Genomic DNA, 12,690 nt, shown 5'->3' with positions numbered 1-12,690 from the left:
GCATTCTAACAGAGGAAATAGACTTGTCGCAAGTCTTGTTTCCATTTAGCACCATAAACTAATTAATATGCACTCACCTGGCCTCACTAGTCAATTTCAATCTCTTATCTTTCCCCCTTGATCGATCTTACTTGCCAAACGTTCCGGAATTCTTTATGCGTAGAATCTACATAAATGTACATTTCGAGGTAATCATTAGATACCTACACCTTGTAATTGAATACTAGCAACTTAAACAAACTTATTAAATCCATATTCCCAAATTTCCTTTAGGGGGAATCGGTTCCCCCCCTATGGGGGTATCGATTCCCCCATGACATACTGGAAATTCTTGTTCGTTTGAAGGGGTATCGGTTCCCCTTGAATGGGTACCGATTCCCCTTGCCCAGAAATCATATTTTCAACCCGAAAATTACTTCATTTCCACTCAAACACTTCATATATCATCCCCTTTTCATTCTTAACTCTAGTACACATACTTAAACCAATCTATATTCATTTATTTCATCTTAAACCTCAAAATCCTATATTCCATACGAGATTCAAAAATCATACCAAATTTTTAATGTGTTCTAGTTCCAATTCTAACACTTCATACTTCTTAATTAGATTGATGACAAGTCAAATTCATCCATAAAACTTCAACAACCATACCCTATCAAAATTCCATCTTAAAACCCATATTGTAAATTCCTTCATAATTCCTTTATCTTATTGTTTAAATCCTATATAAGCTTTCCTTAAGCTTATTTAATACCCAAAGATTCAAAACCAACTTATAAATTCCAGAAATTAACAGTTAAAAATCAAACTTACCTTTAAGTTGGAGCTACGAGAAGAAGAAAGAGAGTAAGAAGAAGGCTTCCAGAACTCCCAAAACCCACGTGTATCACTTGTATTTAAAGAAAATACAAAATTCTTTAAACTGAAAAGACTAAATTGCCCCTTTAATTATCCATCTATGCTATTTAATCCATCATCAAAATTCTTTACTTAAATCCCAAAACTTTTAACTTATTTCAAAATTGAGCACAAATTTCCCAAATTTACATTTTAGTCACTGACCCGGCTTTCGGGATGTTACAAATCTCCCCTCCTTATAAGAAAATTCGCCCTCGAATTTTCACTGAACATAGTAAGAACATATCTTATAATGTTCTTATGTTGCTTCCCTGACTTATTCTTTCTTGTCATCATCGGAAACTTACTTTCCAATCCTTAAGTTTAACTATCTTTTTCGTTTATACATTCATCTTCTGTTGCTTATCATATAAACAATAACCAGTAATATCAATCCATTGTTTTCTTTTCCCTCATTCGACTATGCATTTTTCCTTTGACCTTTCTAAATTCTATATAATGTCACTCATCACGTTGACAGTAACATTCACCTCATCACTATATATCAAAACTGTCCTCTGTACTTCCATACTTATCGTATCTGATTCTTTTAAATCAATCCCTTTCATTTCTTTACTCCTTATTCCTTATACATAAATCATATTTCCTTTCATATTCACACTCTGTCTTATCACTTATACTCATCTTTATGTACCAATCTTCATTGCATCCTCATTACTCTGATAACCCCTTTCTTATCCATAACTCCATTCTTTATCATTTCTTATACTTGTATTTTCCTTCCTGAAGGTTCCATGCAAATACTTATCTCTGTTTCTACATCATAGCTATCTGCTCAGAATATACAATTATATTCAAATTCATATCATAATCAATTAACTCAACTTTATCTTTTCCTTCTATCTTATAATTCTATCACTTTTACTCTGACAGCTAGATAATAACATTCGTTCAATCTAGGGCACAAGCCCTATATACCAATCATATACATCCTTTCCAGTCTAAATCATCTCAACATTCGCTTACTCAACTTATCAATTACACATCTATTCTCATATATCCCGAAATTTCTTTTATTCAAACTCAACATTCTGACTTCCTGTGTCTTATAATCTGATCATCAATATACACATTCTCAAACTCTTCTTATCAATCCTCACCTTACTTAAATATACAAATTCTTACTTCCTTTTCCTTTACTATACCACATTACTATGATCCAAATATGCAACTGTATCCAGATCCATTGCAGATCTGGTTATCATATCCTGACAATATCTTATAATCTTATAATTCCAGTACATTTTTATCACATACTCTAGTTAGCCAATGCTAACTCTTTCCATCTTAACTGCAAACCCTTATCATAAACATACTCTTGTTTATGCGCAATATTATCACTTCGTTTCAAACTCATAAGCTCTGACATATACATCTTATACACTTGTCACTGATGCACTTATCCTTGAGTTCTTCTATACGTAATCATCACGTCATTAGATCTTTTTAACATTCTTATGGTGACACCCGTTCACCATCTTCTATCTTATTCACATAATAGCAAAACTACTCTACATCGTTTTTCCGATTCCAAACGATGAAAATTTTCTATCATTATTCAAATATGATTTCAGCTTTCTGAAATCAACTTTTGATCTTACTAGGCATTTCCTGAGGTGTCCGCTCTTCATCCTGCCTGGCCAGGGCAAGTGAATAGCTATCACAATCAGGAATATCACCTTTCACTTACTTCGAAATTATCACGATCGGATTTCTACTGTATTAAACTATTCTTATTCTATTAGCAAGACAACATATTCCTTACACTATCAGATCAGAAATTTTCCAATCTATGTTGGTATGTACATCTTTTATGACACTTTGGACTTCGGTTTATGCCGAGAATCGGCTAAACCATAGCTCTGATACCATTAAATGTAACACCCCAACCCGTATCCGACCCGGATACGAGTCCAAAGTGTCACATTGACTTTTCAAACATTTATTCGTATAAAATAGTGAGTAATTTAAAAACTTTGATAACATTTAAATTATTTCAAAACGTTTACAACAGATATCAGAGTTCATACCATTTATATCTTTAGACTACATGCCAACTACACTCTGTAAACAGTACATACATTTTCTGATCTCACATTTGGTAAGGAAAACTGACCTGTCTTGCTCCGCATTACTCTTTACTCTTCTCGAAACCTACGTGTGAAACAATCACACGCTAAGTCGAAGACTTAGTGAGGCATAACGACTTATAATGCACTTCATAACATATATCAATACATGCATGCTGTTCTATCAGGTTATACCAATTCCATGCATTCTTCGTATCATATAAAATCATATCAGATTAATTACAATAAATACATACAGACACATAATTCATCATTAACAGTTTATCATGTAATCACATACTTTTATTGTTAACCTTTTCAATCAAACGCTATACACACACAACATCATATGGTTCACGTAACACATTTCAAACCACTTATAAACCCATCGTATACATATCACATTCAGTATGCTTGTTTAATCACTTTATTAGCCCATGTACACTAGTGAGAACTTAAGGTATGTGAGTACATTGAGGTTGTGCACACATATGCTGTCACCACAGCTCGATCAATGTCCCGAAGGACCAGTCCATAGATTCCGAAGAACCTAGGTAATCAGTCCATAGTCCCGAAGGACATAGGTAAACAGTCCGTATGTTCCGAAGAACATAGGTAAATAGTCCATATGTCCCGAAGAACATAGGTAAACAGTCCATATGTCCCGAAGAACATAGGTAAACCCTCGACCCTTGGCATGCCAACTATACCCCTAGCTCTCATATCACATAACATGGGCATTATCATTTATAACAGTTCACATTACTTATTCATATTCGTTCTCTTATAACCACATAGCTTTTCTTTTCAGTCACGTATCACATGTACGTGTAAACATATATCTAATATCATATGTTGCATGTAATCACATAGATCTTATCTCATAACATATACTTGTTTTCACATATATATTTCATATCATTTCACATATACACTTTCATATCACATGCCATATAAGCTCATAGCTTCTTTCACATATACATGTAGTCACATAGCTTCTTTTCATATTCTCATAGGATCACATAGTTCATATCTTATACTTTGTTTTCTCATGTTCACATATATCATGTCGTATGGCTCATATCTTTCTCATGCAGTCACATAGTTCAGTTTCACATATGTTCATATATATACATTACATAGCACATACTTCTCGTAACATTACATTCAGAAGCATGTTAACACATATAATCATGCATACATACAATTCATGTCATTCATATACGTATAATCATATATTCATGCATTCTAACAGAGGAAATAGACTTGTCGCAAGTCTTGTTTCCATTTAGCACCATAAACTAATTAATATGCACTCACCTGGCCTCACTAGTCAATTCCAATCTCTTATCTTTCCCCCTTGATCGATCTTACTTGCCAAACGTTCCGGAATTCTTTATGCGTAGAATCTACATAAATGTACATTTCGAGGTAATCATTAGATACCTACACCTTGTAATTGAATACTAGCAACTTAAACAAACTTATTAAATCCATATTCCCAATTTTCCTTTAGGGGGGAATCGGTTCCCCCCCTATGGGGGTATCGGTTCCCCCATGACATACTGGAAATTCTTGTTCGTTTGAAGGGGTATCGGTTCCCCTTGAATGGGTACCGATTCCCCTTGCCCAGAAATCATATTTTCAACCCGAAAATTACTTCATTTCCACTCAAACACTTCATATATCATCCCCTTTTCATTCTTAACTCTAGTACACATACTTAAACCAATCTATATTCATTTATTTCATCTTAAACCTCAAAATCCTATATTCCATACGAGATTCAAAAATCATACCAAATTTTCAATGTGTTCTAGTTCCAATTCTAACACTTCATACTTCTTAATTAGATTGATGACAAGTCAAATTCATCCATAAAACTTCAACAACCATACCCTATCAAAATTCCATCTTAAAACTCATATTGTAAATTCCTTCATAATTCCTTTATCTTTATTGTTTAAATCCTATATAAGCTTTCCGTAAGCTTATTTAATACCCAAAGATTCAAAACCAACTTATAAATTCCAGAAATTAACAGTTAAAAATCAAACTTACCTTTAAGTTGGAGCTACGAGAAGAAGAAGAAGAGAGTAAGAAGAAGGCTTCCAGAACTCTCCCAAAACCCACGTGTATCACTTGTATTTAAAGAAAATACAAAATATTCTTTAAACTGAAAAGACTAAATTGCCCCTTTAATTATCCATCTATGCTATTTAATCCATCATCAAAATTCTTTACTTAAATCCCAAAACTTTTAACTTATTTCAAAATTGAGCACAAAATTTCCCAAAATTTACATTTTAGTCACTGACCCGGCTTTCGGGATGTTACAATTATTACTTTTGAGTTTGGGGTTTAAGCATTATGTATGTAAAATTATAAACATTCAATATTAAATAGTTGAAAATTTTTGAACATATATCATCTTTTATTTATCCAAATTAATTAAAAGAAATTTAACTGGTTATAAAACTTATAATAATCAATATGGTTTAAGTTGGATTAAATTGGCTTCGATCATTTAGTTAGTTTAATCAATAAAATAATTATTGACAGGTGAGAATAAGTATTGACATTAATGATTTATTGTGGTGGATTGTGCAATACTCTTGCGCTCTTCACGAAACAAGTATTTATAATGATTTGGATATATGTTGATTAGGAGTTGTCATGTCGTTAAATACTAAATAGACGTCCTAGGGGTTGAAGACTTAGATTAAAAGATCATGAGTATCAATACGTGACGGACAATAATGTTATACGAGTGTATTCACAAAAATAATAAATGATTGACATGTGTTTATTTACTAGATGTGTTTTACGTGAACATTACATACGTATTGTTAAAGGTTCGTATATGAAGTACCATGGAGTTAGAATTCGCTGATAGTAATAAAAATAAATATTAATAAACTCCCTTGGTAAATGGTAAAGGATTTAGGTTTAGAATTTTGATTGAATTTGGATTTTGAATAATTCACATGATTATTCAACTTTTAAGAATGGGTGGCTTTAAGTTTGAAAATGTATAAATTTAATATATTTATATAAAATCGAATAATTCAATTATTCGATTTGAAAAGATCAATACTTAAATATGGATAACACAGTAACTGTGTATGAAACATTACATGGCGGATAAATTAAGAGCTGAAAAGATCATTTTGCAAACATACTCAAATTTAAATATTAGAAAGTGTGAAAATCCAAATCTTGTCCCTAATATTTAACCAAATTTGAAAAGAAACACCAAGCAAGAAACTGTGTATGGAACATTACATGGCGGAAAATTTACTCCACAGACATGTTAGAACGTTTCGAAAACTAAATTACTTTCTCCGTTTCTCATCGTCGTCGTTTGTAAACGTCATCAAGTCGTCGACCTTCGTTTTTCCGGTATCAGTTTCCAGTTTTCTAAACCGTATAATGCTGCTGGATCGTATCAATATCCAGCCCCTTCAGTTTCACCACGGACTCCACATGCCCTTTGAGCGTATGCAGCTCTCTAAGCCTGTAAGACATACAACGGAATTCCGTATTCGTGTCGTAAACATACATCGGAATTCCATAATCGTGTAGTAAAACGAATGGCTAATAGCTATTAGTGTTGGTGTTAGGTATGTTGATGTCTTACCTTGCAACCTCAGCTCGTCTTTTGGCCTGTTCGGCAATCTCGGATAACTCACGATAGCTGTTCTTTTCGTTGAAGAGATTTGAAGTCTCCGGAGGTTGAAGGCCGTGCAATGTTCTTTGAGCAAGCGCCCATTGAGCCTCCCTCTCTTCTTGCCATAGTCTTTCTTGGTGGTGAATGCCGTCTGTTACCGAGGCCGGATTAGTAAACACAAAAACGACTTACTGATGTGCATAAATCGAGATATGTGTACCTTGTTTTCGAGTAGGTTGAGCCAAGCTTTTCCGCTTAAGATATATCGAATAGCGAACTTCATTATATCCAATGGAATGTAGAAAACTATACTGTAAAGCCAAATGACACCAGCCCATCCCCAGCCAATGCCTTTAATCCTTGCAAATCCCCAATCAGCTATACAGCAATCACAGTTGCAACCTGATCAACACAAAGAATCGATCAATTCGATGTCTTACGACTCGGAAATGAGTGTAGGGATAAATGTACATGTTCTTACAAGTTGTGCGATGACGAAGGCGGTGACCAATAGCAATCCGGGGCGCTCGACGTAGGACCAGCTACGTGACCTGGTCACGAAGATTAAGGCCTGGCTCACAATGCTTACTTGTAAGTATAAAGCACCCATCATCTCATGCTCTGAATCCCTTATAGACCTAACACCGAATTTGTCCTGCATTCGTCGACACAAACTGTTATGAGACCGAATCGAAATCAAATATGAAGTGCAAATTTTCAGCGCTGCGTACCGGGAAGAAGTCGGTCTTATGCATGGCCCAGAAGAATATGACAGTCATCAATGCCAAGTAGCCTCCAAGCACGATTCCAGTAGCGAAAATTTCTTTCAGTTTCCAGCTATCAGGCAAGGGATGGCTTGACACGGTCCTTCGATATTGTCATGATTGTGCCTGGAGTAATGTTTGATTTGATAATTGTTGATACTCGAATTTGAGCCGGTTAAACCATGAAAAACGAGAAGTCATGTGCAAGTAAGGTAAAAATCCACGTACCATCGTTTAGAATGGCAATGATCAAAACCATGAATGGCGAAAAATCGAACTTCCAGATGAGAGCAATGAACATAAATCCAAACTGCAAAATCAGAAACAATGTATCGGTACATTTAGGATACATAATCTATAATCAATTCATATAAAATCATCTTATTATGTACTAACCACAATACGGATTGTGATCGAGACTGCATAGATCTGCGAAAGTAAAATACGAGGTCATGCATTGCAAAACATAGTGTATAAATCAGTAGAAATATGTTCAAAGAGGAGATCGGCTTACGGTATAGTTCTTCATCCTCTGGAAAATAGCTCTGCTAGTTAACACTGCACTGACAAACACTCAGCCCCGGTTCTGTGAGAACAATGTCCGAAGCGCTTCGTGCAGCATCTGTAGCATCCGCAACCGCAATACCGATATCTGCCTTCTTTAAAGCTGGAGCATCGTTAACACCATCTCCAGTCATTCCACAAATGTGCTTCCTCTCCTGCACTTTTTCACAATTTCGTATTTGTGTTCTGCAAGACAAGTATCATACGGTGTTACGTTATTTGAGACCCCAAAGACGAATGAGGAGTTCCCTTTTACGAATAGACCGGATGCGAAAGATGGATACCTGGAAACACGCCCGCAAATCCATCAGCCTTCTCAATCAACTCTTCCACAGGAATGGCAGCTATGTTCGCATCCTTGTTTTGACCAAGCAAAGAAGAAGATGGATACATGTTGGTTCCCATTCCGAGTCTGCGGCCAGTCTCCTTAGCAATTGCGAGTTGATCACCTGGACAGAAGTAGGAACATATAAGTACTAAATTGCCACGACGAATGATCGATGAACTCGTTTAAAGGACTCAGTTACCAGTGATCATCTTGACATTCACACCGAGATGAAGAGCTCGGCGAATGGTTTCCGCACTGTCATGCCTTGGAGGATCAAACAGAGATAACAAACCAACAAAATGCCATGGAGTACCCGCACCTTCTTTCGATTTTTCAGGCACTTGCTGGAAGTGTAGGAAAGTTGTCAAGGGTTGGGGACTTTCGAATTTGAAAGAGCATAATAGTGAATAGAAGATCATGAATTTTGGATAAAACCTGTCTGGCAACAGCTAATGAACGAAGCCCACGCTCGGCAAACTTGTCGATGATCGAATGAACCTTCTTCTTAAAATCTTCTTTCGCATTGCAAAGGGCCAATATCTGTTGACAGATATAATATGATCAAATGGCACAAGCAACGTAAATTTATGGCATTAATGCAATGTTTTTACAGACGGCAGACAGGTTACCTGCTCGGGGCGCCTTTGCTGGCTCGATGCCAGTTGCCATTGGCATCAATATAAGTTAAAGCAGTTCTCTTATCCACAGGATTGAAAGGCAAGAAATGCATCTCTTGAATACCAGCTCTTGCCTACAACATATTGAACTTAAATAATCCCCCTCGAATATCGATTACATAATCCAAATAGAGAAGAAATGGTTACGTACCTCCTTAGGGTCGGCAAGCATTCCGACAATTGCAGCATCGATGGCATCTTGATTTTCAGTTCTAGAAGCCCTTGCAGCAAGCAACAAGACATGTTCCTTATCAGCATCCTTTACAAACACCTCGATCAAGTTTTTATCAACACTCAGCTTGTTGAGCGTCAATGTCCCCGTCTTATCACTACAAAGGACATCCATACCAGCCATTTCTTCTATTGCAGTCATACGCTTGGTGATGGCACCCTGCTGAGACAGTCTATGGGATCCAATGGCCATGGTCACGGACAAAACAGTCGGCATAGCAATGGGAATACCGCCAATCAAAAGAACCAAGAGATTGTCAATTCCATCCCTGTACTTGCGGTGTTGAATTGGATACATGACTATGATCTCAACCACCATACCGACAGCAATCGAACAAATACAGAAGTTTCCAATAGCAGTGAGCACCTTTTGGAAGTGTCCTACATTGTTGGTGTTATCCACAAGATGTGCAGCCTTCCCAAAGAAAGTATGCACTCCGGTGGCGATAACAACGGCTTCGATTTCGCCCTGTTTGCAGGTTGAACCTGAGAAGACTTCATCCCCAGGATTCTTCGTCACAGGAAGTGATTCTCCGGTCAAGGCAGATTGATCGACCTTTAAGGGATCACCTTCAAGAAGACGAGCATCAGCCGGGATGATATCTCCCAATTTAATGCTAATGATATCTCCCGGAACCAGAATTTGCTGCTTCTTGCTCACTCCATTTGCCATCCCTTAGCACCTTCATTTCACAACGGTATAAACTCAAGATCAATTTCATTAAATTCAAAATAAAAACATAACAATATCTCTTGGCCATTACATCATTATATTCAATTTCAACATATTTATTTTGGAAGAAAATGTATAATAATTACCTTAGTTTTGGGAGCAAGACTAGCCATAAGAGCAGCTGCTGCATTCCCAGCATTGTTTTCTTCAACGAAACTGATGGTAGAGTTAATGACTAACAAACAAACGATACCGACGAAATCTTGCCAATCCGGTGGTTTGCCCTCGCCGTTAGCCAAAGCAATGGCCATGATTGCAGCAGCTTCCATGACCCATGACAGAGGATTCCACATGAACCCCAAAAACTTGAGGAACTTGCTCTCCTGTTCATTTTAAAAGTATAATTAAACATTATGTTTATTACAACTGTGAACATAATGAATATTACCAAATATCAAGCAAATTAAATCAGTGGTAATGGTAAGCATAGAAATGAGACCTTTTTCTCTTCTAGCTTGTTGGGGCCAAAAATCTGCAGCCTGTTGGCTCCTCTCTGAACTCAGTCCTTCTCTGGAGCATTTCAGCTGCTCGAACACTTCTCGATCGGGATTTTTTCCTATATACAAGTAAATTAAATGACATTTGGATCACCTCTTTTGTTCATTGTTACAGTTATTTGAACTATATATTGCATAGAATCATTCAAATAATATTAAAAATTATTTTGAAAATATTATTTTCACAAAAAAAACTGGACCTTTAGATATCAATTTTTATGTTATTATTTCTTTTAATAATTTAGAGTGATTATAATAATATTATTCAAAAAATTTTTATTAACAACATACATTTTTACAGAAATAATTACATGAATCTATATCTTGTAAAAAACAATATTTTCATTTACGTTAATGAAAAAGAAAAAGGGAATTTTTTAATTTCTAAAGGGAGAAAAAGGAAAAGTGGTCAAGTGCCTTAAAATTCCCAAAATAATAAAACAAACATCTCGCTTTCAAATGAAAAGCACAAACAAAAACACCGTACTAGGAAAAAGATCAAAACGTAGCCAACTCCGTCACTGTCATGTCATTTCATCGTTTTCACATTTTCAATCAGTTTGTTTCTTAGATTGTACGGCCTTGTTTGGCTAAAGTGAAAAAACCAGAATGAAATTAAATATCGTTACTTATATATTGTTAAAAAATTAAATAAATAATATAAATATGATACAAATATATAGAAATTACAGTACATTTAAAATTATACTAATATAACACAAACTATTAGTGCAAACTTGTATTAGTTTTCAACTAATCAATAATTAGATTATTATGTTTTTAGAATTTGAATGAATTTAAAACATCTAATTAAAAAATTAAGTGTATGATTTTTTATTTTAATCAAATTCTTAATGCTATTATTTTTCAGATTATAACGAACTCAAGAGGCCTTTGACTATCAAACATAGTGAGAGCTAAAATTCCTTTATTTTTCCTTCTTTATCAGAATAGCAAAGTCAAAAATATTTCTCGGGAAAGTGACGAGAAAAATCCACTCATCTCCATTCTAGATCTCACTAAGAAAAGAAAATAGGTTGACAAAATACAGAAGACGATTCGTTTCAACAATCGATAAAGAAAACATGCAAGACAAAACTAAGAAGTGAATAGAATTTAACCAGGTCAACAGTCTCGTTCTTGATCTCTTCAAGGCTGATACCTTTATTGCTGGCCATGTTTCAGTTTGCACGGCGATCACTACCACCGTCCACGGCGGCTCAAAGAAAAGAGTACTCAAGTAAAAGGAGAGATAGAGATTTCAGATTCCCGAGAATTATGAAATAAATGAGATTTTCAGATTCCCGAGAAACAAACAGAAAATAAAGAGAGAGAGATTCCGAAAGTGTTTTCGTCTTCTCCTCAGCGTAAAACTGAAAGGCTAAGCTTTTTATATACACTCCAACAGAGAAGCTGAGACTTTGTATAATTCTATCTGAATTAATATAATGAGATATTTTAATAAAAGACTTCCTTATTTAAATTTGTTAGAATTATATTAAAATTATTAATTATATTATATAAATAGAGTTATCTGGTTTTTTTTAACTATTTTTAAGAAAATTTTAATCAATTGAAGTTGTATTATATTATCTATAAATTTTGATTTTTTTTTAATATAAACATAATTAAATTATAAGATAATATTATTTAAATTAATTATTAAATAATTATTTATAAATATTATATTATTTTTATGGTTTTTTTATTTTATAAATTGCGTGATGGCCTTCATCATGCCTTCACCAGTCCACCTGCTACGTATATCTTAATCTTTAATTTTTATTTTTTTTCTATCGGTACAATTTTATCTGAATATATTTTGAAATATCATTTTGAAAATTCTACTTTTATATGATTTATTTTTCAAATCATTTTTAAAAGAATATTTTTAAAGTATTTTAATCTAAATCCATTTATATTCAAATATACTATCTAAACTCAAACACATACACCCAAGTAATTATCTAAATCCAAACTCAAATAAATAATAAACTCAGTGGTACATATTAAAAATTAAACACAAAATGTAATTTAATAAAAAAACAATTCGACTAAATTTTTTAAAAAATAAATCCCCCTAAAAACATAAATTAATTTAATTTATATAATTAGAATTATTATGTCCGTACAATTTTATATATATACAATTTTATGATTTAATGTATTCTCGAATAATTCTCGTTCAGCCTAGCATCAATTATAATTAAATTTTTCTTATTTGCATGTATTTTTT

General features: G+C 34.3%; 1 pseudogene; it reads right to left on the bottom strand.

Moving 5' to 3' along the window:
- Positions 1–6,195: 6,195 nt before the first annotated feature.
- LOC120170272 lies at positions 6,196–11,804 on the bottom strand (annotated as a pseudogene).
- Positions 11,805–12,690: the final 886 nt, after the last annotated feature.

Source organism: Hibiscus syriacus, unplaced genomic scaffold, assembly GCF_006381635.1.
Source record: "Hibiscus syriacus cultivar Baekdansim isolate YM2019G1 unplaced genomic scaffold, ASM638163v2 tig00111779_pilon, whole genome shotgun sequence".
Lineage (NCBI taxonomy): Eukaryota > Viridiplantae > Streptophyta > Magnoliopsida > Malvales > Malvaceae > Hibiscus > Hibiscus syriacus.
This window is presented reverse-complemented; position numbering and strand designations above follow the sequence as displayed.